General features: G+C 36.7%; 1 protein-coding gene across 5 annotated transcripts in view; it reads right to left on the bottom strand.

The window, feature by feature from the left end:
- Positions 1-27920, bottom strand: part of FAM107B (family with sequence similarity 107 member B) — a 98095-nt gene that overhangs the window by 46851 nt on the left and 23324 nt on the right. Inside the window, exon 1 of one of the 5 annotated variants that reach the window (XM_036760325.1) lies at positions 22998-23079. The exons of the other annotated variants lie outside the window; for them this stretch is intronic. The gene's annotated coding sequence lies outside the window, so the exon portion shown is untranslated. Of the gene's footprint in view, positions 1-22997; positions 23080-27920 lie in introns of those variants that run through there. 5 annotated transcript variants of the gene reach the window in all.

Here is a 27920-nt window from a genome sequence, read left to right as displayed (position 1 = left end):
TGCCTACAATCACAAAAGTATCAAGTATTGCAGGCTGGACTCAAATTCAGATGTTTAGACTTCATGTTCTGTGCTCTTTCCGCTACATCACATGGTAGAATCTAAGTCACATAATCTCTATCTCAGTTTCCTCACCTGTAAAATGACTGGATTGATTTAATCTCTTAAATCATTTTCAGCTCTGCAATTCTTAGAACTCTATGAACTCTTATCACTCCCATATCTCCATCCAGTCAGTGATTTAGACCTCATTTTTTCTCTTTTCCTTGCCTACTTCTACCACTAAAGTCCAGGATATTCCAAACTAAACCAAAAGACGGGGGTCAATTTTTCCTACTCCCTCACTCTGTTAACTTTAGAGTTGGGGGGGGGGAGAGCCTTTGTTCGTCTTATCTATGTAGTACTTAAATCACAAGTACTTGTGAACTGGGTCATGAATTTGGTTTGTTGAGATACAGAACCTAGAACAGTACAGTGAACAGACTGTTTACTAAGTAACTAATTAACTAGTGTCAAATGTCCCAGGTGAGGCTTTGAACTCCAGCCCAGAAGCAGCTGAACAAGATGCAGATTTTACAAGGCAAGAATTAGTTTATAAGAAGACCAAAACAAAGTAATAACAAAAAAAATATCACACAAGTGTTTGGTCATATCTTCTATTGTCTTTATCCCATCTTTCATTCTGCTTTAAGAGGACTGATGTAACACATACTACAAAGATTTAGGTAATCAATGAAAACCTTGTTTAATAAAGCTATGCCACATTGTTGCAATAAACTATATTGTGACAACAAATACAGCTGGGAGGCATGAGGATTTTAGGAAAAAAACCTTCTCCACAAAACATGAATTGACCAAAACATTCCTTTTTATACTTATATTGTAAGCATTTCCCCCCTAAGGATTCTTTTGATTTAGAATAAAAGGTATGAAGAAATTACTATAAAGTAGAACAGGAGGATGACATAACTATAGTTTCAAAAAATTATTTACGTAATGCCAGCTAAGGGTGGGCACAGACTGTCTTTCATATACTGGACCACACACCAGCTAGAAGACAGGAAAGGGAGTATCTCTGTATCCTCCCTCCAATCATAGGCAAGATTGAGCATTCAGAGATCTCACATTTTGCTCCACTTGTTTTTAAAGTTACAGATTAGGGGCAGTTAGGTGGTGCAGGGAATAGAGCACCAGCCCCAGAGTCAGGAGGACCTGAGTTCAAATCGGCCCTCAGACACTTGACACATGTACTAGCTCTGTGTGACCTTGGGCAAGTCACTTAAGCCCAATCGCCCTGCCTTCCCCCCTCCAAAAAAAAAAAAATGAAGTTACAGATTACCTGACTTTTGGGTTCCTGAATAAATATGAAGTTACCCTAGTATAGAAAAAAATGGCCTGTACCCATCCGTGTAACTCATCACCTTTTCATCCCAGCCATTCTTTAGATGGGCAGCCATACCTATCTGAATTTTGACAAAGGGGACCACAGAAATACCTATGGTTATCACACTAAACCTCTTATGTGGAATAAAAATTTACCATGAGGGTAACTGAGACACCCTTTTAATTTGCTACCATACTGTATTTAAAAAGTGGGTTGTTGCATACTTTAACATGTATACGTAAGGGCTTTTGGTCCCATAGAAGGGTCACAATAAATAGGCAAAGATTCTTTTCCTTTCTGAATCATTCATGGCTAGGGTAATGTTTTTGTCATAAGCACAGACATAGCTTCCCTTAATTCCCTTTCTCCTTCTGTTTTCTCTTACCCAATTAGCTCAGGAAAGTTTCTCTCAATTCTTTGGAAATCAAAATACAACCTTACAGATAGTTGATTAAAATATGATTAATGCTAGTAATATACTTCTTCCAAAAAGGGGATGGTTGGGGGGAATGTGGACTCAGAGCTTAAAATTCTAAAAATATTCCAGTCTCCTTCAGAATTAGCACAAGTTTCCTATCTCTTCAATATCCTCCAATTAAACCTATTCATTTTCAAATATCAGTATTTACTCAAAGTAAATGAAAAAAAATTAGCTTAATTTTGTTATTGTTTTGCTTTCATAGCCAGTACTGTATGGCATAGCCAAAAGATCCCTGGGCTATAATCAAGAAACCTAGATTATAACCATTTAGTAGCTGTGTGACCTTTGGCAGGTCACTTAATACCCTTTGGCTTAAATTTTCTGCTGTAAAATAAAAGGGTTGAATCAAATAACTTCCAAGATCCCTTCTACTTATGACAGTATTTTTCTTCGCAAATGCACAGAACTTCAGCTACATTATCAATTAAATAAGCATGGGGAGAAGTGGTAATAGGTTAAGAACCAAATTGCCATTTCTAACATTGTGTATGTGGAAAATATAATTTCAAAACAACCAATATACATAATCAACTTTTAAAATATAACATGTTTGTGAATTGGGGCTTCCCGAGCTTACATGAATAATCACTTTTAAAGAAGAAATATTAAGTTATCATTTGATTTTTGGCTCAAAAGGAGAAAGATAAATATATTAGGATTTAAACAATCAAGCATTTCTATAAGTCTTCTGAGGCTTGTCTGTGTCTAGCTATACTCTAGGGCTTACTTATTTATACAGCCTAGGGGCTTTCAATTAAAGTCTGTTTTCCAACCTGCCATTGTTTGTGCTGATCCTTTGGGCTTTCTGTGGATAACAAGTAGTATATCTCACCACTGATTCTCAAACCAAGGATGGGAATCCAAACCCAAAAAGAACCATGTAACTGAAAGGAGTAAGGTCAGGAGCAATTTTCCTCTAGCTACACCAACTTCCAAACCAAAGGAGGAAAATTTCTCCATTTTAGTAGTAAGTGAATCCTTCTACAAATGAAATAAATGCAACTGCCTTTGACCTAATGGTTGGCGTTTGAAGGGCAGTGTGGGGTTCTGACCATTGAATTATAACCACGAATGGCTCTTTGTAAGAGCATGGGTTGTCCCTTAGCCCATCTGCATTTTAATTCCAAAGCAATAAAGTGGTAACCACAGCAGTAATAACTTCCTGTACGGGACTTTGAGGTTCTGTAATAAGGTACAACAAGTTTATGGTATCATTAATGGTAGCTTGCTGGCATGCATTTATCCTTAAATTTTCCATCATAATGAGTATGTTTATTTAAACTGAAAGTTCTGACAAATTTCAAACACTATCCTTCTTTATGTATGGTTACATCCTCAATAAATAGACATAAGAACTAAATTTCATTTACATTTCATCTTTAATCTCTGCATGCACTCTGCCCATCAATCCAATTCCCTTAGGAGGCTGCTAGGGCCTTTTTTCTCTTTTCCCACAGGCTGACTTGCATAGTCAAAGCAAAACAAAAACAACAGAGGCTAGCCACCAAATAATTTACCATAAATAGCTATTTCATTCTCCTTCAAACTCCTCACCTAAAACAGAAACTGTGTCAAATCAGTATTGGAGCCTGAAGAATAAGAGAAAATAGAATCCTGGCCTTATTTTGCTTGGTCATAAACCAAAGACAATTTGAAGACTTCAAGAACGAGCGAAATCAGATCAAAAAGTTCTATCAAAGAACTTTGCAAATACCAGGAGATGACCAACTTAGAATGATAATAGAAGCACATAACCCAAGATTTAAAAAACAATTTTTTTAAGTTCTAAAAATCATGATGACTGGCCTTTGTTTATACTTTTGGTTGGTTAGGTCATATCCAAATTTTAATTTATAAGAGTTCAACAAGCCCAGTTTTAAGGAAAATCTAAGAGTATTGGAACTACTGGGATTAACAGTCAGTCAAAAATATGTATTGTTTGAAGCATGGATGTCAGACGCCATTCCAATATAAGAGTCATCAGAGAGAAAATGAGAAGCAGTTCCAAAATTTAAAGGACTCTGAAAAGAAATGGGTTTCTAAAACAGGAAATGGGGAGGGACCGGGGTGAAAATATTACAGTTTTAGGATTAGCACATATAGACAAAGATAGATAGATGTATGTATGCACATATACTCATACTTAATAACTCAAATCTTCTAAACCAAAATAACTGAATGATTGATCATATAGACTTGTGAGTCGTAAAGCACCTAGAGGCAAGCCAGTAATCATTGGGCCCATCCTAACCCAAGACTTTTAACACTCAATGACACACTAACCAAATCCAAGGATTTCCTCACTGTCCTAAAGCATCAGCTGAGTCAAAATACTCCAGAGCAGCACCAAGTGTTAAGTACAGCAAGGCCTAGCGCACAAGAAACACTGAATTTAAGAGCTGGAGGAGAGCTTAGTGGCTTTTGATAAACCAATCAAGGCCAGTTCTACACAGGATTTAAAGAACTTTGTGTTCCTCTGAGTTACCCAAGTTTAGCCTGTTTTTCACGCAATAGTAGTCATTGCTCAAGAACTTTGCACTTTAACTGTATCCAATAACTTCCCAACAACATTAATGCCTCACTCAGCTCTTTTAAAATAAAGGTTCTGCTCTTCTTTGACTGCTATAAATGTTATTTGTTTTTAAGACACACATATTATATAAGGCAGCGGAGCACTAGGCCTGTTACTTTCATTAACCGTGGAAAAGACCACGCAGGACAGATGGTGTGTCAATATGCCCTTCCCTGACAGTAGGCGATAAAGGAAATTTTAAATCTTTTCCAAAAGAGCAATTATAAAGGACTTCTCCTAACAAGAAATTTCTATAGTATTATGTTAGCCATTTCTCTTACACTTTTTAAAGAAATCATGTTTAGTCTAACAAGTTTTATGTAAAACAGTTTTGCCTTTAGGGTTCATTTTAGTTTTCGGGTTGAAATGGTTTTAATATTACAAACTTCTGATGCAATTTTTGTTAAATAGTAACAAGCCAAGAAAAACAAAAGGATAGGATTAATTCATTCAGCAAATACTGCCTACTATGTGTACCAGGCCCACTGGGTAGGCTCCAAGGGAATACAAAAAATAACAACAGCTCACATTTATCTAATATATTGAAGTTTGCAAGGTATTTTACGTAAATTTTGTTCTCTACCCACAAAAGTTAGTCTTTCAAGCAGTAATTTCAAGAAGACCAGATATTAAAAACTAAGACAATGCTGAAAAACAAATATACTAATACTGTGTACCTTATGATTATCATACTGGATATAGTCGTCAATACATAACTAATTTATCTAAAGGAATTAAATATGCATATTCACACATCCTTCTATACATATTACAATTTGTTCCTTCACAATGCCAAGAAGAGTAGGAATGCTCTCAATAAAATCACTCTCCCACCCTGTAATTTAAATAAGTTCAGTGGTAACTAAAGCCATAAAGCTCATTTTCACCTTTTGAAAGACACATTCGGTTTCCTAAAAATCACTAATCCAGCTAACTGCATATTAGCTAAGATAAACTCCCTTCAAATTGTCTGTGGTTTGGGCTTTTTTTTTTTTTTGCATTTTTACTAAGTAGTTTTTGTTTACTCGTTTGCTTAGTTACTCACCTAGACTTAAAACAAAGTCAAAATAACTCCCACAGCTTACCAAATTCTTTCAAAGCCCCCAAGGCTTTAGTTCCTTCATAACAGTTTATGGAAGACACCTAACAACACAGCAAAAATTTCCACTGGCCTCATCCTTCCAAACCACCTCCACCAAACACAAGTTCTTTGTTTCTACCCTGTAACACAATTCTAACCTTAAAAGATTTAACAAAATTAAAATGGCCTAGAGAAAAGTAAAATCTTCAGGAAAACAAAAAAAACCTCTAATTAAATATGGGAAATTTTAGTGATGATTATAGGACTGAGTAATTTCCTGCCCCAAACCTCATGAAAACAACCATCACAAAGACCACAAAAACCATATAACCCCAAACTGGACATACTAACTCACTTAAGGTGTGATCAAAATATGGCTAACAAAAAAGATATCCTACATCAAAAGCTTTCTTCTCATAGAGCCCAGATATTCCTTGTAGAACTGTGAAGACAAACTGAATTCAACTGGCCAGAGTCATGGAAGATCTTTTAAAACCATCAAGCTAAGAGAAAGAAGAACCCTATAAGATAATATGGCTGCACACTACTGTTTGGCAACTCAAGTTTTCCAAACAATGAGACCCTAACTATTGAAATCCCTCCCTTTTCAAGACCTAGGTTCAACCCCTTTCACATGAAGAATCAATCCTTCCCTGATCCCAGTTCTCCACTCTGTCTTCCATTACCCCGTGCAATTCCACAGCTTAAAGTAATTTCATGCTCTTCAGATTTTTCATAACAGTTTGGACCTCTAGTTTGCCCTAATCATACCCTGCCTTGCATTAGCTTGTTTAAACTGACTTTTCGACCCAATGGAATGTAAGCTCCTTGAGGATGAGGCCTCTGCCTCATTCCAGCTTTCTATCCACAGCACCCAGCACATAGCAAATACTTCATTTGTTTCTTGGAAGTAAAAGAATAATTTGCTCAATTACCTACGGCAATCATTTCTGTCAGACATTGTAAACTCTGATGCACAGGGGGGTGGGAGTGGGGGACAGAAAAAAAATTTACTATTCCTTTTTCCCCTTACTTTTCTAACTTTTAAGTTAAAATGTACAGCTTCCCTGTTCACAAATGAAAAGGTAGAGAATGCAAAATTTTAAACAGCCATTAGTTCTTTTTAAAAGAAATATTACTAAAACATAAAAGCTAAGCGTTAATCTAAGCTCCCTGGTACCAAAACTCAAAAATTCTTGTACATGTGTGTAAAAATGAAAGAATCAAACAACAAAACAAAATCCCAGTCCTAGAATCTTTGTGTTGATTATAAACAGCCAAATCAATTATCTTCCCCCTTCTTTCCTCTGTTTATCGATGACCACTTTTCAGTTGAGCAAGAGAAGAAACAATGAAATTAAGATTAGACTTTTTTCTTCCCTTTGATAGTTCTGGTAAAAACAATTGATATTGCCAACCGGAATGATTTTTTTTGTATCATTACTGTCATTTGTGATTTGAATTTTTAGTATTTTCCTAGATATCACTCCTTCTGACCCTCCCTACCCAAGCGATTGCCACAATGATGACTATCAGGGTTCTAAAAACAATATATGGACCTACTTAATTTATTTAAAGTATGATTGATGCTCAATGTGCCAGTGTGTGTTTGCTACATTTTGGTTTGGAGACAGATTTGCCCCCAAAGAAATGTTCTACTGTATTCTACTTCTAACGATTAGCTCCAATTTAACCTGTGTATAGATCTTGCTTGTTCATGACTGTTCTCGTGCTGTCTCCCACATTAGAATGCAAGCTCCTTCAGAGCATGGATTGGTCTTTTGTTTTGCTTTGCATCCCCGGTATTTAACACAATGCCAAAGAAGGTGATTAACAAATGTTTTAGGGACTGACTAATAAGACTAGCTTCTCAGAGCAGGCCAAGTTCATTACAGCATTCTATATTTGTTGTTAGTCAGTGATTTTTCAGTTATGTCTGACTCTACACGACCCCATTTGGGGCTTTCTTGGCAAAGATACCAGAGCAGTTTGTCATTTCCTTCTCTAGTTCATTTTACAGATGAGGAAATGAGGCAAACAGGGTTAAGTGACTTGCCCAGGGTTACACAGCTAGTAAAAGTGTCAGAAGTGACATTTGAACTCAGGAAGATGAGTCTTCCTGACTTGATGAGGCCTGGTATTCTATCCACTGTACCACCTAGCTGCCTGTATAGTATAGTACAGGTGTGTATGTTAGGTAGAACATTACAGGGAACTCAACTCCAAAGCTGGGCTATATTCCTGAACTGCCAAAAGCTTAGTTTAGTTCCAATAATTCTTGGGATGGTAACTGGGAATTCAGTAAAGAGTGATGATAGACAAGTTTTTTCAGCCCCTCACACTTGTCTTATAGCCATCCCTACTCATAGTGAATTCATAGTGAGCATGGATGTAGAGCTCAAAGAGACACTGACAAGCTTATCTAGGTCAATCTCCCCAATTTTACAGAGCAAAACTTGAGGCCCAGAGAAGTTAAGTGACTTTCCCAAACACAAATAGTAAAATTAATGACAGCAGCTAACATATTTATAGAAAACTTTGAATATTGCAAAGCACTTTACATATCAGAGACAGTATTTAAACGAAGTTCTCTGAATCCAGAGCTGGTACTCTTTCCACGCTGCTTCCCTTTCTCTTGGTGAGTCTGGCACTGGAAGAAGGAAGGTCAGAAGCAAGGAGTGTCATGGTGGTAGCAGGTACATTAACTCTGTCTTCCCTCTTCATCTTTGCAAAGGTCATCTTAACATTAACCCAACCCAGACAACTAATAAGAGATGTTAAAATCTGAGAGAGCTAGAGCACTATTATTATGGTAACAGTTAGTTACCACCAAAGTCCCTTCACTGGATCATTAAAATGACAAAGAAAGATACAAGTAAAGATAGTTTAAGAGGGTACTGTATCAGCCAGCCATCACTTGGGAAAAGGTTCAGAAATGTTATGTACTGGAGCTTCAGATAATGAAGGAATTTTACCTAAGGGAAATAAGCATCCTTGTAAGTGATTGTATTAAAATCAATTCTAGAAACGGGAAATGCTATGTTGTACATAATTTTCAACAAAAATTTTAAGATAGAGTTGGTTACATTTTCTCTGACTCCATTTCTGCTTAGTAAATTTTTAAAACTACACAATCCCTATTTTCTTTTGATATTAAAGAATGTTTTACAAATAGATGAAGGTTGTTGATGTGTGCTGAGGTCACTGTAGTACATCAACTAAATAAAAAATAATTATAAAAGCTGAAATTAATTAAAATTGTCAAGATGTATGACTTAAAAAATAAAAATCAATGAGCCCAGAAAATTGTATTTCTTCTCTTTTTAAGTTAAGCATAACATTTGTCCATTAAATTAAGCTACTATGATAGTTTTGAGTAACACAGCCACCAGTGGCTAGATCAATATAAATGACACCTTATTCGGATCACTGAATTTCGGAGCTAATAAAGACCATATGGTTCATCTAGTCCAACTCAGACATTTTACAATTAAAAACAAAGAGATTGAGGTTAAACGGTTGAACTCTCATGCTAGCAGATTCCTCATCCACTGCTTTCTACCATTTCACACTATCCCCATATGTCAAGAAGTAATGGAGCTTTCCATTTTAGTTTTGTAAATATATTAACCATCACCATAATGGTTGTAAACTATAACTTTTTTGGTAAATTAAAACCTGCGATTTTCATTAGTCTATGGAAGTTCTAGTGTAGAAACTACAATCTTAACAGAATTGCCTATGAGGAACTGAGAGGTTAAGTGACTTGGCCAGTCATACAATCAATAAGCATTAAAAGTCACAAAGTCTTATTAAAAGGGCTAGTAGAACCTAGATCTCCCTGACTCCAAGGCCCAATCAACAATCTACCCACTGTACCATACTGCTCCATTATGTATTACAACAATAAAGAAAATTTCCTAACAACTGGAACTGTCCAAAAGTGGACTTCCTCTTATTTTAAATGTGTGAGCGAAGGCTAAATGGCAACTTGTCAGAGATATTGGAAGATCCCCCAATAAAGATCAAACCATACTGCCTCTGAAGTACATTCTAGTTCTGAAAGTCTCAACTCTACCTTCAAAACCTAGGAAAATCACTGATGTCTGAGTTTCAAGAAAGGAGATATCAACTTCTTTTCTTGGTTGGAAAAAGAAAATTCAGCTGTAAGCAGTGATGACATAAATGTTAAGCTTTTGAGTGGTCAGAATAAAAGGACAGTATTATATATTATTTAATATTTCAAAGAAACATGAGGTTTCTTAGCCAGGCTTTGAAAGGGGGGAAGAAAAATTAACTATTCAACTATTAGATTAAATACTATTAACTAAAGGTAAGAAGCTTTAATATTACATTTGTTACTTTAATAAAATCAATCATGAAATTATGAGCAGTCAGGATCTTCCGCTCCCTTCCCTATAAATTTATCCCATAAAGCATGAGCTACTATAACTACAAACAAAATATTCTAAATTGACAGTCAACAGTCAAGGATGATTTATTAATTGCTTATTGTGCTAAGTGCTAAGGATACAAAAGAAGGCAAAAACATGGTCCCTGCCCTCAAGGAGCTTAGATTCTAACGGGGGAGACAACATGCAAACAAATACGTATGTATGAAAAGACAGTGTAAATGAGAGGCAACCTCAGAAACTAGGAGCTAACAATGAGGGCTTGCGTAGGGGCAGTGAGCAAAAAGTCATGGAGTCCAAAATGTCACTGACTTACAGATTAGGTAGAATGGAATAAAATGTAAGAAGACTCACTGGCCATAAATGTGTTCTTGCAGAAGGAAGAAGTTTATAGACGTACGGGTACATAAAATGTCTGCAATAGATGATATACAAGCTGTTATTACTGATAACTAGAGCCTTCTTGATACTGGTGTCATTACATGTGGTGATAAATAACTCAAAGGCCTAGAATCAAATTATTTTGCCAAGTCACTCTTATAACAGAAAAAATGTTATTATTTTTTCTCCATCATCAAGAACTAAAGTATTTCCTTAATCACAATAGTGCCCATCTCAATGACTAGATTTAAACTGGTATAATGCCCTACCAGAAGAACTCTAGATGCTGGGTGAACATTTCTGAGGTTTAGTTATCCAGGACATATGTAGTTCCCTTTGAGTACCCAAAATAAGAAGAAGAATATGATTTTAAACGTAAAAAGTGTTTGAGTCCTAAACAATTTCTTTTTAATGAACTGCAAATGCCTGCAGCTAGAATGAAAAGACTAGAATGAACTCAGATAAGAGAACTGTGACTCCTGAAAGAAAGGATGTTTCAAAAACAAATGCCTATGATGCGGTTTCCCCTGCACTCTTGCTGGACTTTCCCTAGGGAGAATTCATGGGAATGATGCACTTTCACTTTTCAACTTCCTATATGAAGCTATGAGTTTAAAATTAGACTGCCCAGTTCACCCCTTTCTCAAAGGAGTACTGGGAAAACCTACTAAAATAGTAATGCTTGGTGATTTTAAGGTTAGCAATATACATCATATTCTTTGATATTCTTTGTCACCTTTCCACTGCTAGCCTCAAAATGGTACTGATTTTTATTTCTCATCTTAGTCCACGAGCATAACGAATTAGTCAGCATCATGGAGGGCTGTGACAACCCCTGATGTTTTTGAAAAGAAGCGACACAACTGAAGCATTAGGAAAATTATTCAGGCAACCTTCTGAAGAATGGGTTCGCAGAAGGAAATACTGGAGGTAAAAGACTAATCAGGAGGCTGTTGCAATTAGAAGAGAATAAAGGTGGAAGAAGAAAAGAAGGGGAGTAGATACATAAGATATCACAGAGGCAGAATTAATAGGATTTGGTAAATGAGTATAGTGAGTAAGGAAGAAGGAAACTGCCTATATTCTTAATCCTTAAGTCTGTCTAATTTATATCCATATTTTCTACATATGCTCAATTGTGACCACAAAAATCCATACCTGCTACTTGTTTATAGAGTAATTATGGAAAAATACAAACTGAAAGGGACTATGACTGGCCATTTAGTCCATCCTCTTCACCTAATCATTCCCTCATTGTTTACTCCATCTCCAACACAACCTTCCCAGCAATAAGCTAAACAACGTCATGAAAATGCAAATTTCTTATGTTTTAAAGACCACCAAAGATGTTTACACATACCCACACATAAATAATCCAATGACACAAACATCCTTCCCTCTCTATGAAAAACTCCTGCTTATAATATGTAGCACAGTAGTTCCCAAATTATATTAAGTGAATTTTTTTCACATTCTATATTTCAAGAAATAGGTATAACAAGAGAACATTTTCAATGCTAATTTTCCTCTCCACAACATTAAACTGAAAATACATGTTATATGCAGTAAATTTTCAATACAAGAATAAACTTAATTTCCTATATTTTACTCCAAAAGATCTCCCAAACTCCCTTTTGTACAATAAGTATTCTATCACCCATCCTCCAAACCGAAGCCTTTGAACTAGTACTTATGGGGTGTTTCTAAATACCAAATTGCCATGGCTAAATTATTTTAATAAATGTTGATCTAACTTAAGTTCTTCTAGCTCATATCCCTCCCTCTTTTGTCCTGGTCAAAAACAAAGGAAAAGCTGGCATTACTTCCTGTTTAAGAGCTTTTTATTTAAGGTCATTATTAAGTTACCCCTTATCCTTCCCTTTTTCCAAACTGAGTAGTCTCAGCTCTTTTAAACTCATGAATTTTGTTTCTGCGTTTATACATAGGTTTCCTTTCTGTGTTTCTGTATTGTAGACCTTCTCTGAAAGCCGTCCACATCTGCTAACTCCCTCTTGTACTGCGAAGCAACCAAATTCAACTCAATACTCAAGTACTCAATAAAATGGTAGGCAGTGTTTCTATCATTTTCTTACATGTTGTGCTATGGTTTAAATATTTAAACTTCATACTTTTCAAGAAAAAAATGTCAAATTTTCTAGTCAGCTCTGGTCTTTTCACTGAGAAAGCTTGAAAGTCCATATTTCTCCTTGGAGCACTGCTGGGTAGGTGATTCTTGGTTTTAATCCTAGCTCCACTGACATCCGGAATATCGTATTCTAAGCCCTTTGATCCCTTAATATAGAAGCTGCTAGATCTTGTGCTATCCTGATTGTGTTTCCACAATACTCAAATTGTTTCTTTCTGGCTGCCTGCAGTATTTTCTCCTTGATCTGGGAGCTCTGGAATTTGGCAACAATATTCCTAGAAGTTTTAGAGATCTTTTTTCAGGAGGCTATTGGCAGAGTCTTTCAATTTCTATTTTACCCTGTGGCTCTAGAATATAAGGGCAGTTTTCCCTGATAATTTCTGGAAAGATGATATCTAGGCTCTTTTTTTGATCATGGCTTTCTGGTAGTCCAATCATTTTTAAATTATCTCTCCTGGATCTATTTTCCAGGTCAGTGGTTTTTCCAATGAGATATTTCACATTGTCTTCAACTTTTTCATTCCTTTGTTTCCATTTTATAATAGCTTGATTTCTCATAAAGTCACTAGCTTCCACTTGCTCCAACCTAATTTTTAAGGTAGTATTTTCTTCAGTGGTCTTTTGGATCACCTTTTCCATTTGGATAATTCTGCCTTTCAAAGCACTCTTCCCCTCATTGGCTTTTTGGAGCTCTTTTGCCATTTGAGTTAGTCTGTTTTTTAAGGTGACATTGTCTTCAGTATTTTTTTGGGTCTCCTTTAGCAAGTCATTGACTTGTTTTTCATGGTTTCCTCGCATCACTCTCATTTCTCTTCCCAATTTTTCCTCTACTTCTCTTACTTGCTTTTCCAAATCCTTTTTGAGCTCTTCCATGGCCTGAGCCCAATTCACATTTTTCTTGGAGGCTTTTGATGTAGACTCTTTGACTTTGTTGACTACTTCTGGCTGTATGTTTTGGTCCTCTTTGTCACCAAAGAAAGATTCCACAGTCTCAGTCTGAATCTGAGTGTGTTTTCACTGCCTGTTCACATTCCCAGCCAACTACTTGACCATTGAGCTTTTCATCGGGATATGACTGCTAGGAGGGCAGTGAGTACTTTGTCCCAAGCTTGAGGGGAATGTGCTGTTATTTTCAGGGCTATTTCTACACAGCAAGCTCTGCCACACCACCACTCCTCCTCCCCCAAGAACCGGCAACCGGGACTGCGACTCAGATCCAAGCAGGCTCTGCACTCCTGCTCAGATCCACCACGTAATTCCTCCCACCAGGTGGGCCTGGGCCTGGAAGTAACTGCAGCTGTAGCTCTGGAAGCAGCCTCAGAGCTGCACCACCTCTGCTGTCCCCAGGGCAGTGGCTGACCACGAACTCCTTTCACCCTGTCCCAGCAGCTTTTCCCAATAACCCTCTCTGTTGTCTTTGGCGTTAGTGGGTTGAGAAGTCTGGTAACTGCCACAGCTCACTGATTCAGGGCACTAGGGCCTGTTCCACCTGGCTCCCAGTCTGGCTGGTCCAGGCACGGCCCCCACTGGGTTCTGCTCTGCTCCGCTCCCAGTTCCATGCAATAGACCTTATCCAGCAACCATCCAGGCTGTCCTGGGCTGGAGCCCTGCTTCCCTCTGTTATTTTGTGGGTTCTGCAGTTCTAGAATTTGTTCAGAGCCATTTTTATAGGTGTTTGGAGGGACCTGGGGGAGAGCTTTAGGCAAATCCTTGCTTTCCAGATGCCATCTTGGCTCCACCCCTCCCAGGACTTTTTCTTAATATCATAAAAAGTAGCCTCCTAAAACTAAAAGCAAGCATCCTATGCAACAGGGATACGGTAGAACCTTTTCCAAAAAATACAGGAATAAAGCAAGGATACCCACTCTCTCCACTATTACTTGCTATAGCTATGGAAATGCTAGCAACAGTAACAAGAAAAAGAAAATAAAGGCATAAAGATAAATAAAGAAATAAAACTATCCCTATTTGCTGATGATATGATGGTATACTTAGAAAATCCTAGGGAATCAATAAAGATACTAATCAAGACAAACAATAGCTTCAGCAAAGTTGGAAGCTACAAAATTAACTCTCAAAAGTCAACTGCATTTCTATAAAATAATAACAAAAACAATAAGTAATAGAAAGGGAAATCTCATTCCAAATAACCACAAAATGTATATATCTGGAAACAGATCTATTAAAGCACACAAAAGACTTCTGTGAATTCAATTACAAAGTGTTCTTTAAAGAAATAAAGAATAACTTAAATAGCTGGAAGAATACCAGTGTTTATGATTGGGTCATACCAACATAATAAAAATAACACCACCTAAATTAATTCATACTTTTAATGATATACTAAATTATCAAAGTTTATAGAACTTGATAAAATAATAACAAAATACATTCAGAAAAACAAAAAATCTAGAATATCAAGAGAAATGAAAACAGAAAGAAAAGAAGGGGGATTTGGACCTTAAACTATATTATAAAGCAATAGTCACCAAAACCATGTTGTAAAAATAACCTATAAATTAAAGAAGATAAAATATCACAAAAATTACAAATAACAGATTAAAAAATAGAAAGCTAGATAAACAGAAAAGAGGCTAGACAAGGAAGAATCACAAACAGTGGAATTTGATAACCCAGAGTTCATCAGAAAACATAAGTTACTAAGGAAGAACTTATCATTTGATAAAAACTATTGGAAAAACTGGAAAGCAGTCTGGAAGAAATTAGGCTTAGACCAATATCTTACAATGTATTACACATTACATTCCATATGGATATAGAACCTTCATATTAAAAGTTATTACTATAAAAGAATTAGAAGAGAAGGAGATCATACACTTCACACTGCCGTGGGTAGGAGAAAACCAAACAAGAGATAGAAGAAATCACAAAAGATATAATAGATAAATCTGATTACTTGAAAGTGAAAAGCTCCTGCACAGACAAAACTAGTGCACCTGAAATAAGAAGGGAAGCCATTGAATCAGGGAAAAAAAACTCTGTTAAGTTCCCCTGATAAGGGTTTGGTATCCCAGATATGTAAACAATTAACATAAATAGGTATGTATGACAAATAGCCATTTCTCAATAATAAGTGGTTGAAAGATATGAACTAAACAGTTCTGTTGCAGAAAAATTGCAAAGTATTGTCAACCACATGAAAGAGTGCTCCAAATCACTAATAATGATAACAGAAATGCGTATCAATACAACATGAAGGTTTCACCCCATATCCTGCAAATTGGCAAAGAAAGTTGTGGGAAGATAGACATTAGATGCACTGTTGGAGGAACATTCATTGGTACAACCATTTTGGAAAGCACTTGTGAATCATGCAAACGAAGTGACTAAAACCAGAGATTCCATTAGTAGGCTTATACCCTAAGGAGGTCATTGATAAGAAGAAACTTTTCATGTACGTCAAAATATTTATATCAGAATTTTTTGTGATAGCAAAGAACTGGGAACAAAGAAGGTGCTCATAGATTGGGGAATGCCTAAACAAACTGTGGTATATGAATGTTACAGAATATTACCATGCTATAAGAAATGATATAGAGAAGCATGGAAAGATCCACAAGAACTGATTCAGCAAAGTGCAGTAAGTTGAGACAAAACAAAGAAAAAAACAACACATACAATGACTACACAAATTAAATGGAAAAAGCAAAAGTGAACATCAAAATTGTAAAGAATAAGAATGGGTCAAAGAAGAGATATGACAGGATACTGCTAAACTATCCCTTCTCAGGAGGTGGGAGGCCCAGACATGTTGCACGTACATGTTTCTGGACTTTTTCAGAAGGAGGAAATAAGCATTTATTAAGTGCCTATTACGTGCTAGGCATTGGGCTGAACCTACAAAGAAAGAAAAAACAGTCCCTATACCCTCAAGGAGTTAACAATCTAATGGAGGAGACACCAAGCAAACAACTATGCAAACAAGCAACATACAGGATAAATAGGAATTAATCAAGATAAAGAAAATACTAGAATTAACAGGGAATTAGAAAAGCTTTTTGTAAAAGATGGGATTTCAGTTGGGACTTGCAGGAAGCCAGGGGAGCTAAGAGGTGGAAAGGGGCAGGGAGTACATTCCATGCATGAGGGACAAGAGTTGGGAGATGGAGTGTCTTGTTCAAGGAACAGCAAGGAACCCTTTATGATCTGAGCTCAAAGTCAAGCCTATCTTGCAAATGAATAAAATGAAAAGCAACAGGCTCTTCTTCAGACTCTATATGAGCATACACTCAGCATTTCTGATCCACAAAGCCAAAGAGAAATAGAAATGCCAAGAGTGAACAGCTCCTTCCAAAAGCCACTTGAATCCAGGAGTCATTTTTTTAGCAAGGGAAAAAAGTGAAATATCCCTTGAGTGCCAGTCAGAGGACTGGATGATCTTTTAAATAAAAGCACCATTCAAAATACCCAATTAGACATCTCAAGCTACATAACAAAGCAAGTGATTTTCTGTGGCTTAGTAAAGTAGAGGCAGATTCAAAATATTGGCAAATCAATAATACAGTATATATGGACCACTAATCCGACACATTAATCAAATCCATAGTATTAGACACTAGTATTAAGTTTCCCTGAGCTCTTATTTTTTTCAGGAAATACTGAATATAAACAATATCAAAATGTCAGAAGATATCATAGCTTTCTCACTAACAAATAAGATAACTGTCCTTTTTTTGCAAACTCATTTCTTGGTTTAAGAATGCTTTGTATCTCCTGAAACCACATTTAATCAACTATTATAAGGCACATAATTAGAGGCAGTAAGACACTCTAGACGGAGAATCATCCAGGTCTAGAAGACTTGGGTTTAAAGTCCCACCTCTGATACATACTAAATATGTGACTCTATCAGGTCATATAACTTCTCAATGCCCAGAAAACTCTCCAAGAAGCTAAATTTTGAAGCACCAAAAACAGAAAAAGAAAAAGGCCCATAAAATAACAAAAGCATGTGGTAGAATACTACATTTTCATGAAGAGAGACGAGATTTGGATTTATATCTAGACAGACAGATGGATTATAGATAAACACTTTCACTTAATGGCTTTATCTTATGAGCATGTCAGCCCAGTGGACACCAAGTCAACAAACCTCACTAAAACTAAGGAAAATTAGGGAGCTAATCTTCACATGTAAGAGCTGCCTACACATTTCAGCATCCTCTAAGGTCATGTCTTTCAACAGCTGAAATGAAATTGTAAAAGAGAAACAGGTAATACAATATTGGCAAAATCAGCAATCCACGCAGCAAACGTTTATCAGTTTTTCTTCCCCTTTTTCCCTCAACTTCCATGTACCCTATCCCTACCAACTGTCACCGGGATGAGGTAAAATGAAGGTAACTTGGACTTGTGAGGGGAAAAGGACCCCAGACGTTAGCAGCATCTGCATCAATAATGGGGAAGATAAAGGAAATAGGTGGGAAAAACCCTTAGGTAAAACAGAGAAAAGGGAATCCTGGAGCTGCTCAATGATTCAACTGTTCATATATGAAGGATGCATACTTAAACTGGGGCTGTCAGTGGCTTAGCTAATCTGAAGAGTTGGAAAGTACTTTTGAGCTTCTATTTGATCCAATGATTCCCCACGATCATCTCCAACAAGTCGTCAAGGAGTCATTGCTTGAATCCCTCCAGGGAACACTTCCCTCATGAGTTTTCCAACAGCCTTAGTTATTAATAAATTCTTCCATTTATTAAAAGCAAAATCTGTTTCCCTGAAGCTTCTATTTGTTTCAAATTTATTTCAAGTTTGTCCTTTGGAGCTACACAATATTCCTTCTATGTGGAATACTTTTAAAAATATTTAAATATAGTTATGTTCACCTCCCCACAAATTCTCTCTTCTCTGGGCTAAATAGCCCCAACACCCTATATCTGCTGAAAATACTGTCAGTCTTCCAGTTAAGCAGGCTGACAACCTGATCTATCATTGACCTTCCCTTTTCCTTCACCCTCTCTGTATCTATTCTTGTCGATTCTACTCTCACATCTCTCAGAGCTGCATCTATTCATCCCCTTCTCTTTACTCACAGGACCTCATTCTTCTCACCTCTACTGAAATACCTTCCTAAGTGGTAGCCCTGTTTCCATTTCACTCTTCCCCCTCTCCAAATATTCTATACAAGCGTCAAAATAATTATTCAAAAGCACAGGTCCAATTATGTCACTCCCTTACTTTAAAAACTTCAGTGGTCTTCCCATTTCTTTTAGAATAAAATACAAACAGTTCAGTCTGGCTCTAGGCTGGATTTTCAAATATTTCATATTTTTACTTTCATCTTCTCTAAGTTCCAGACAACCTAGCTGTTCCTCAAACTCAGTGGTCCCTAAAACTCTCTAATACATGTAATTTTAACCCCTTAGAACCCTTAGCTTCTTTTAAGTCTTATTTCATGAGCCACCTCTAATAGGAAGCCTTTACTGATTCTCCTAATTTTTAGTTCCCTCACCAGATCCTACTAGCTCTTATCTGCTTTGGGGGGAGGAATTCTCCCTGATTAAAATCACATATCCTGCCCGGAATACTGACCTACATATTTCTCCCCCTCAAGAAAATTGTAATTCCTAGAAGGACTATTTTTTACCTTTGTATCACCTTATATCTCCACAGATACAGACTTAGTTATCTGAAATCCCTCTAATTTTACAATCTGTGTAATTAGTAACTCACTATAGATTCTTTTTTTTGAGGGGGGGAGGCAAGGCAATTGGGGTTAAGTGACTTGCCCAAGGTCACACATCCAGTGTGTCAAGTGTCTGAGGTTGAATTTGAACTAAGGTCCTCCTGACTCCGGGGCCAGTGCTCTACTCACCGCACCACCTAGCTGCCCCCTGACTATAGATTCTTAAAGAACTTCCTGGGACACTAAGGGGCTAAATGATTTGCCTATGGTTACACAGCAAGTGTCAAAGTCTGGACTTGAACCCAAATCATTGTTGACTTTAACTATTTGTCCACTATATCATATAACATCTTACCCTGCACAAAGCACTCAATAAATGCTTATTAAATTAAATTTCCTCAACAACTTAAAAGAATTTTTATGGCTTGAAAAACAGACCTACCCTCCCCATTCACCTCACCCCCTCCCCCAATTCTGTCCTCATCAAATCTCTTCAAATGGTTCACTGTTGCTATCTTGACTTCCTAACCTGCACTTCTGAGAATCAAGTACATCTGTTCTTACTGTTATATTCATTAGGACAGGAATTGGATTTGTAACCATTGTTTATTCTTTTTCTATTTACTATACATTGTTTTATTTAATATTATTCTATTATTAATATTTCTAAGTCAAAAGTTATTCTCAATGCACTATTAAGGAACCGTATACCCTTCTATTAACAAACAGAATTACAGACACCTAGTATCAACACTGGAAAAAAATGAGGCTGAAAATGAATACATACATATGTTACAAAGCCAGTTTTCATTTCTTAAAAAATAAATCCAGGAAATCCTCATGGATTTGCTGATGTAACCTCCAGCAAGCAACAAGCAGTATGAAAATAAATTTCCTAGTAAATGTCAAAGGAAAAAATTTAATCCTTCTCCACAGGGGTTAGGGTGGGGAGGAAGGATGTTGCAAAGACTATACCATCTGGTGATAATAAGCCCAATGGTTGGCCAAGGGAACTCACCCACATGGTCCATTGTTTCATATAAACAATCCTAATGGAGAGTGAGAAAGACCTGTAGAGGAAAGAAGTATGCCCAACCTTCTCACCTCAGAGACTTCCCCTCTTCCTTCTCCCCTAAATTGGGGAGAGGGAGACAGGTAATGGAAGAGATACATAAGGGCCCTAGTACTTCCACAGTAGTCAGTGATTTGGGAAATATTCTATTAATGATTCCTTGTGGTAGTGTTTTTAAACTTCTTTTCCTCCTTTAACTTACAGAGAAGGCCTAGCTTTCCTCCTAAGTGCTTTTCTTTCCTCCTCAACCCTTCAATTTATGGCCCCACAAACCACTCTAACAAGAAGAGCTGGGACTCAGGCCCATTCTAAAGCTGGTCAAGTTTCACCTAGCACTTTCCTAGTTCTTCCATGAATTTGGGGGAAGATTCCAAGGAAAGGAGGCAAATAGGAGAGGGTAGGGTTCTACCCAAAGGTAGAAAGAACCACCACTCCAATGGGCCTGCAAGGCTCGGAGATTCAAAACGTGAAGGGAACTCAAGCTGTCTACCTGTAAAACTGATTATGGGGACTATAAGAATAAACCCCAATTTAATAAATGAAGTTTCTATTAATTTAGTAAAGAAATATTTCATTAAATACTCAAAAAAGATAAGGTTTCTTGTTAAGACTTTAGGTTAAATATTAGAAGTTTTAAAAAGTTATAAAACTTGTCAAAAATTTAACTTCATATAAATAAAAATTTTTGTACAACTGAACATGAAATTGGCACCCTATTCTGAGAAAAGCCACCCATATTTTCTAAATGGGGATATTGCAAATCCACTTATCAAAGAAAAACACGAATTACAGTCAATAAGGAATTGTTTTTCATGAATTTCCTTGGTGAAAAGAGCAGTAGGCTGAATTGTTCTTTTATCTGGGCAAAGAGTGAACCTGCAATTTATTTAATGAGTGCTCTTTCTCCTTTTCTCTTGGTAAGAAGAGTTACTTCAAAATTATGTAAAAAGATTGTGGGTGGATCACCAAATGTCTTACAGCAATCAGATTTCCTGATTGGCTGAAAATGATCTTTGGCTTGTAGAGGAAAAAAAAAGAGCTCAGTCTAAGCTGAAAGCACCTATATGGGACAATCCTAAATGGCCAAGTTCTATTTTTTTGAGGGGGAGGCAGAAAAGGTATGTAGGAACATGCTTTGACACAGTATGTAGGATAAAAAGTCATACACGTTTTATATTTGTCCACAAGAAGTTCAGTTAAGACACAGGACAGACCGAAAAGCTGGATGCCATCCAGTTTGGCTGAGTAATCTTTTACACCTATTTCTATTTAACATATCCTGCTGTGTTATCTGAATTTATATCCACTCTCCCCTTGTAAATAAATATCCTTGCTTAAACTCAAGTTGGTTCAGATGTGATAGAGAAGAAAGAGGGTGCTAGAACTGGATACACAGTTCAGGTGCCAGACGAAAAGAGAACATGTGATCTGCTACAGCAAGTTGCTAAACTCAAAGAGGCTCAACGTTTTTGAGCCAGAGATTAGAAATCAGTAAAAGTTTAGAAATTAGTAAAAACAGAAACCCTTAAGATCAAAACAAGGGTACCCCTGGACTGACACTAAGAAAACACAGGTATCCCATGAAGCTAAAGGAAGAATTCAAAAGTGCCCAGGATTAATTTGTAACAAGCTACTGCAAAAAATGAACATAGGAATCCCCAGAAAAAGGAAAACAGTATCAAAATTTGAGTTCTTAAGTACTCTAACTGTGCTTGACAACAAATTGCTCCAGTCCTTAACCCATGGAAAGTACCCCAGAGGGAGAAAAAACCTTCCCTGATCACAGTCAAAAAATTGGTAAGAAACAAATTACATTTACAAAGCTTTTGTGAAATGGCACTTCAGCACAGACTTCAGCAAACACGAGAAAAAAAATTAGAGGGAAGGAATGAGGACTTGAGAGAATTATAATTTTAAAAAGCTTCGAACTAGTTTATGTTAAAAAAAATTAATATGCAAACTTCAGGTAGTCCTTTAATAATAGATCAGCTCTACAGTTTTCCTTTAAGACTTTATTTTGGTGACTCTAACAACTTTATAAGGAAAGAAAACCCACAACCTAATTCTGGCTTTGAATTCCCCAGATCTACTGTCAAAATGGCTTGTACACAATAGGTGTTTATTTGTGCATTCATTTCAATATGACATAACCAAAATGCCAGAGACAAAGCTGAACAAAAGAATGGGGCGGGAGGGGTTGGAAGAAAGAGAAAGATGAGGAAGGCAAGAACTTAGATGGAAGTGAATTTAAAGTAGCAAGTAAAATGGTTGGATTTTCAGGCATGGAGAGAGGGAGGGAGGGGGAGTACTAGAGTAATAAAGAGACAATCACTATTGCTTTATACCATTTTTCCGCAGAAATAAAAGATGCTCAGTATCCCCACAGCATACCCAGTAAAATTGCTGAGTTTCCTAGGGTTTATTTTCTTTTAAAAATCTACAACTTAAGAATTCATACCTCCTCTATCAAAATATTGTATCTAGAAAGAAACTAAGGGAAGATTCCAGTGGGTACATATTTTCTGAGGCTCATGTCTAGTTCCTGCTGTAACTGGCGAAATAAAGTGTTGGGGAAGGAAAAAAAAAATCCTTTTTTGGCAAGAAAAATTTTTGGACAAGAAAAAAAAAAGAATCTTATAACTCATACCGCCACCTAATCTTGTGTTTAGATGGAAAAGGATATAAAATCCAAATATTAACCTCCTAGAATACTAACTATCCAGTCTCCAAATCCATGACCACACTAAAAAGGTTCAGAGTTAAGAAGGCAGATGCTAATTTTTCCCCCTATGGCAAGAGAGAAATTCTAAATAAAACTTACCTTTTCAGGAAGCCAAATTAGTGCCCAAAATAAAAAGGAGAACCAGCAGCAACTTTTAGAAAAAGTTATGACTGCATATACCAGTCTTTGTGTACAGCTGAATGACCTCACATGGCAAAGAAACGAAGGCAAACAATGAAAAACAGACTGTACGAACTCTAGTACCAGTTACTGATTGCCTGAGCCAATAGAAAAATCCTGATTCTGAGAGTGAGCTGTAAGATTTTAGTTCTGCACAACTGACCAGCTACTCTGAATGTAAATACTCTTAAGTTAATTCACTAAAGCAAACATTTGTCACTTATGAACCAACACCCTCATTAAATAGTGTGACAGTGTGTAATTCCTAATAGGCATCTTCAGTCCTGGAACGGCCATAGGGCCTCTATTTACACTTTTAAAAAATAACCCTGATTTCTTACTTTTTATCTCTCTTCCAGCTCTCTATTAATATCTTCCTCAATTAGGTTGATTTACCATAATGACACACCTATCATACATAGATTTTAAGAGTAGTATTTTAAGAAGTTTTTTTTTTTAAGAAAAATTAAATCTAGGGCTCAAGGCATCAGAAACACTTTATTAAAGAGCCTATGTTTTGTTTCTTCAAGGAACAGCATGGTATAGTAGAATTAACACTCTATCAGAAGTCAAGAAAATTAGGATGTGATCTCAGGTGAAACATTAATAAGACTACAACGGTGGGCAAGTCATTTATATTCACCTGCAAAATGGCAATAATCTCTAGGTCACAGGGTTGTTCTGATAAAAGTATACACTTAGCCATAAAGTGCTACTTAATATTATTTAAAATTCTGCAATTCTATAATTTAATAGCTAAGTAAGTTTAGAGTCAAACTTTATGTTCTCACCAAAAAAAGAGAGACTATGAAAATAATTCTTAGGGAGAGTTATTATATTCCAATAAATATATTTATTTGTTCAATCAAATTTGATGATGGTTAAAATTAATTCACTGGTCCAAATCACTGCATCCCCTCCCCCCCAAAAAAATCAGAAACAAACTACCACTGGGATTCTTCATTTCTCCTCTCCTTTAATGGAGCTAAAAAAAAAAAACCAAGGCAACCAAACAAGCAGAGATCAACTAATGTTTCACAGGAAAAAATTTATAAATAATACTATTTGTTCGGTCAACATTTTCTACACTTGCTTTCTTTTCCAAATCAAAATCTGACAGTAAAAAGGACACACACACACACACACACACACACACACACACACTCACTCATTCTCTCTCTCTTTCTCTGAACCTTATGAGTTCATTCACCTGTTCTTGTTACTCAGCCCCACCTCACCTGAATTCATTCAAGAAATGATGCTGCACTGATCTCAGTATAATTAATGTCAGAAGAGCTTATGTACTTAGGGATCGGAATCCTCTTTTAGTAAAGACAAAAACATAATTCATTAAAAACAGCTTTTGCACAGGTTTTTAAATTTTGTTTTTACAGCATAAGAACTCAACATGAGTGTATGTGTGTATTTTTAACAAAAACACTAGACTTGGAAGTCTGAAGACCTGGGTTTCAGTCCTGACTCCCAACACTCAACAGTTGTGTGGGCAAGTCATTTCATCTATTGAAACCTTGTTTCCTCATCTGTAAAATGGAAATAATAATACTTGCACAATCTATCCTAAAGGGTCATTCTGATGAAAGCACTTTGGTAAACTGTAAAGCATTCCATAAAGGTGAGCTGTTATTATTTACCATCACAGAAGTCCAACAAACTTAAATTATATCTTAATACCTGGGCAAAGAGAAAAAATTAAGTCTTGCTTTGTTTACTTTGCACTTCGCCAAGCTTTCAATTCTCTATACTCTTAAGGTGTGACTATCCTCTCCACCTCACATCCCGGGTGGGGTCAGATAGGTGGATGTGTGAATTTCACTATCACATGACACATCCCTCTGCTGCCAATCATTGTGAGCTAGATATCACTGTTTCTGTTCAATGAGCCAGTGCTAATCAAGGCTAAGTTTTGAAAGAGATCTCAGAATAGGGGACTTTAATTCTAGCTTTCTTTCACTTTAAGTAGGTGTTTGAGAAGTGGATTCTTAGGGTAAAGGTGGATGAAATACATTATACATACACAAACTTTAAAAACAAGCAGGATAACATATCTCTCCAGTATCTGCCTCTAAAACCAAATCAGTCACATTCAGTCAGGAACTCTATTTAGGCTGATGGATCTAATTGCCTCAGAACACTTTCCCCACCCCTTTTTCCTTGATAGCTGAAGCTTCTCCCTAGTAACTGCTACTAGGTACTCCTTACATAAATATCAAGTAGAGAAGGAAATCAACTGAATTTTTCTTTAATTCTTTTACACAGAAGCATCCAAGTATCTCCTAAAAATAATTTAACACAAGTTCTGTCAAACATTTTCTATTTTAATGGTTACTTTAAAAGGATGACAGTAAGATTATGAATGATTTCCAGACCAACAGCTAAGTTCAAACACTTAGCTTTCTCCAATGATCCTACTCTGCCATATCTATCACCTCTGAACAGCAGCTATAAAAGAAAAATAATTCAGTAAGTATCCTCTGCTGAGAAATTAATGGAGCAGAAAGCTCAAAATAAATGGTAATGAACTTTGAAACAAAGAGCAAATCAAAGAAATTCACCACAGCAGATAAGCAGCACACTTAGTACCCAATGTATTGTTTTCTGAATGATTATAATTGTTTTCAAAAGAAAATGTATACACATCAAAAGGCTGGATTATTAAAGATAACTTGAAAAAAAGGCTTACAGCCAGAAGCTGCAAACTGAAGGAAATCAATAAAACTGTGTTTTAGAAAGATGCCAGGCACAGGAGCAGCTAGGTGGCGCACTGAGTAGAGTGTGGGGCCTGAAATTAGAAAAACCTGAGTTCAAATTTGGTCCCAGACACTTAACTAGTTATATGACCATGGGCAAGTCATTTAATCCTGTTTGCCTCAATTTCCTCATCTGTAAAATGAGTTGGGAGCAGGGAATAACAAAGCACTCCAGTATCTTTGCCAAAAAAAAAAATCAAACCCATAAAAAGTTGGACATGGCTGAAATGACTGAACCACAAGAGGCACAAGAGGCTACAGGGAAAAGAGGGCCTAAATTGAACCAAACCAAAAAAAAAAAATGAGTACCTAGGAAACTACGATCCATTCAGTGTCCTCTTTGTTGGTCATATAAATCTAGAGTAGTACAGTGACCCTTTTAAGGTGTGACCCTTTAAGAGGAAGTATGACAAACTAGAAAGCAATCTGGATAATGAGAGATCTAAGAACCAAGATCTATGATGACAAGAGAATTAGTATATTTAGCCTATAGGAAAAAGCCTAGGAGGAGGGTACAGAGAACAAACAGATCTACGGGTAGAATTTAACAGAGAAGATAGATATTGGCTCTGTAATATAAAGAACCTATCCAAAAAGTGACCAGACTACCTCACAAAGCAGTAAGTTTTCAGTTCCTGGAAGTATTCAAGTAGAGTCTGGAATGGTTACCTGGTCAAGGATGCTATAGGGGTAGCAGGCAGAACTGGATGACCTGTAAGTTCTCTTTCAACTTTAAGAGTCTATGACTGAAATAATAATAATAATAAATTCAATTTGTGTTGTCCTTTAATGTTCACATAGCACTACCTTCTGAGGTAGATAGTGCATATATTATTAGCCTCTTCTTACAAATTAGGAAACTGAGGCAACAAGAGGTTAAGTAACTTGCCTATTAAGTTTGGACTTAATGCAATCTCTTCCTTTAATTAAAATTTATTTATTTATTTATCTCTGAGACCAGTTTTGAATCACATCTTTAAGATTTACATTAAAGGAAACGAGGGAAACCAGTAGGCAAAGATGAAGAGGGAGAGCATTCCAGGCATGGCGGATAGCCAGAGAAAATTCTGGAGCTGAGAGATGGAGGTCTTGTCTGTGAAACAGCCAGGAAGCCAGTGTCAATGGATTGAAGAATAAGTAGGAATTATAGATCCCCAATCACCTACCTTCCTTTTATATGTAACTGCATCTTTTGTATGTGTCTATATGCTCATGCTTTTTTTTTTTCTAAAAAGTCACTGATCCCCCAGCCTTTTCATTGGCACTTCGCAGACAAAAAAAGTATTTCCTTTCAAGAATGAGGAAGGAAATACTACTCGTGGATCGGGAAAATCATGGCAAATAGGAAACAACTAGGCAATTCTAGTCTGTCCTTAAGTATAGGTTGCTCAAAATGATTAACCTTTATTTCCTAGATACTGATCAGCCTGACTAATGCCAGAAACCAAATTGAGCTCAATGTGATTACTCTCTTGATCTGGCCTCAATCCATCTTTTTACGCTGGGCCTAGCTCAAAGACTGATGCTTACATGTAAATGTGGCTACTTCCTGAACAAGTAGGATGTTTATTTTGCATTCAACTAGCTCAGCAAAAGGTAGACCATTTGTACTGTGGGGAGGAAGGGAACAGGACACACAGCCAGTTTGGGGGTCCTCTAACAACAAGGTGAAGCAAAATAGATTGTGGAAACTAGGACTGGTCATAACTTGTCTTCTGTTACACAAGTTCATAAAGAAACATATTAGAGGGAAAAAGTAATTTTAAGAGAAGGAAAATGGATAGAAGAAAAATACTTTGGAAGCCTTTCCAACTCTGAATCTGAAATCACACCTTCTGGAAGAAGGCTTTTACCGGTCCCCCTTAATGCCAGTGTCTTCCCTCTAACATCTACTTGTATATATCTTATACACGCATATTTGTTTGCATGTTGTCCCCCCTATTAGAATGCATGTTCCTGGAAAATAAGAACTGAGGTTTTTTTTTCCCCCTCTCTTTGTAGTTTTGGTGCTTATCACAGTGCCTAGCACTTAGTAAATGCTTGTGGACTAATTAATCTGTAAGACAATGTGGTA

The sequence above is a fragment of the Trichosurus vulpecula genome, chromosome 5, assembly GCF_011100635.1.
Source record: "Trichosurus vulpecula isolate mTriVul1 chromosome 5, mTriVul1.pri, whole genome shotgun sequence".
Taxonomy (NCBI): Eukaryota; Metazoa; Chordata; class Mammalia; order Diprotodontia; family Phalangeridae; genus Trichosurus; species Trichosurus vulpecula.
The sequence above is the reverse complement of the archived record's forward strand: the minus strand, read 5'-3'. Positions and strand labels throughout refer to the sequence as shown.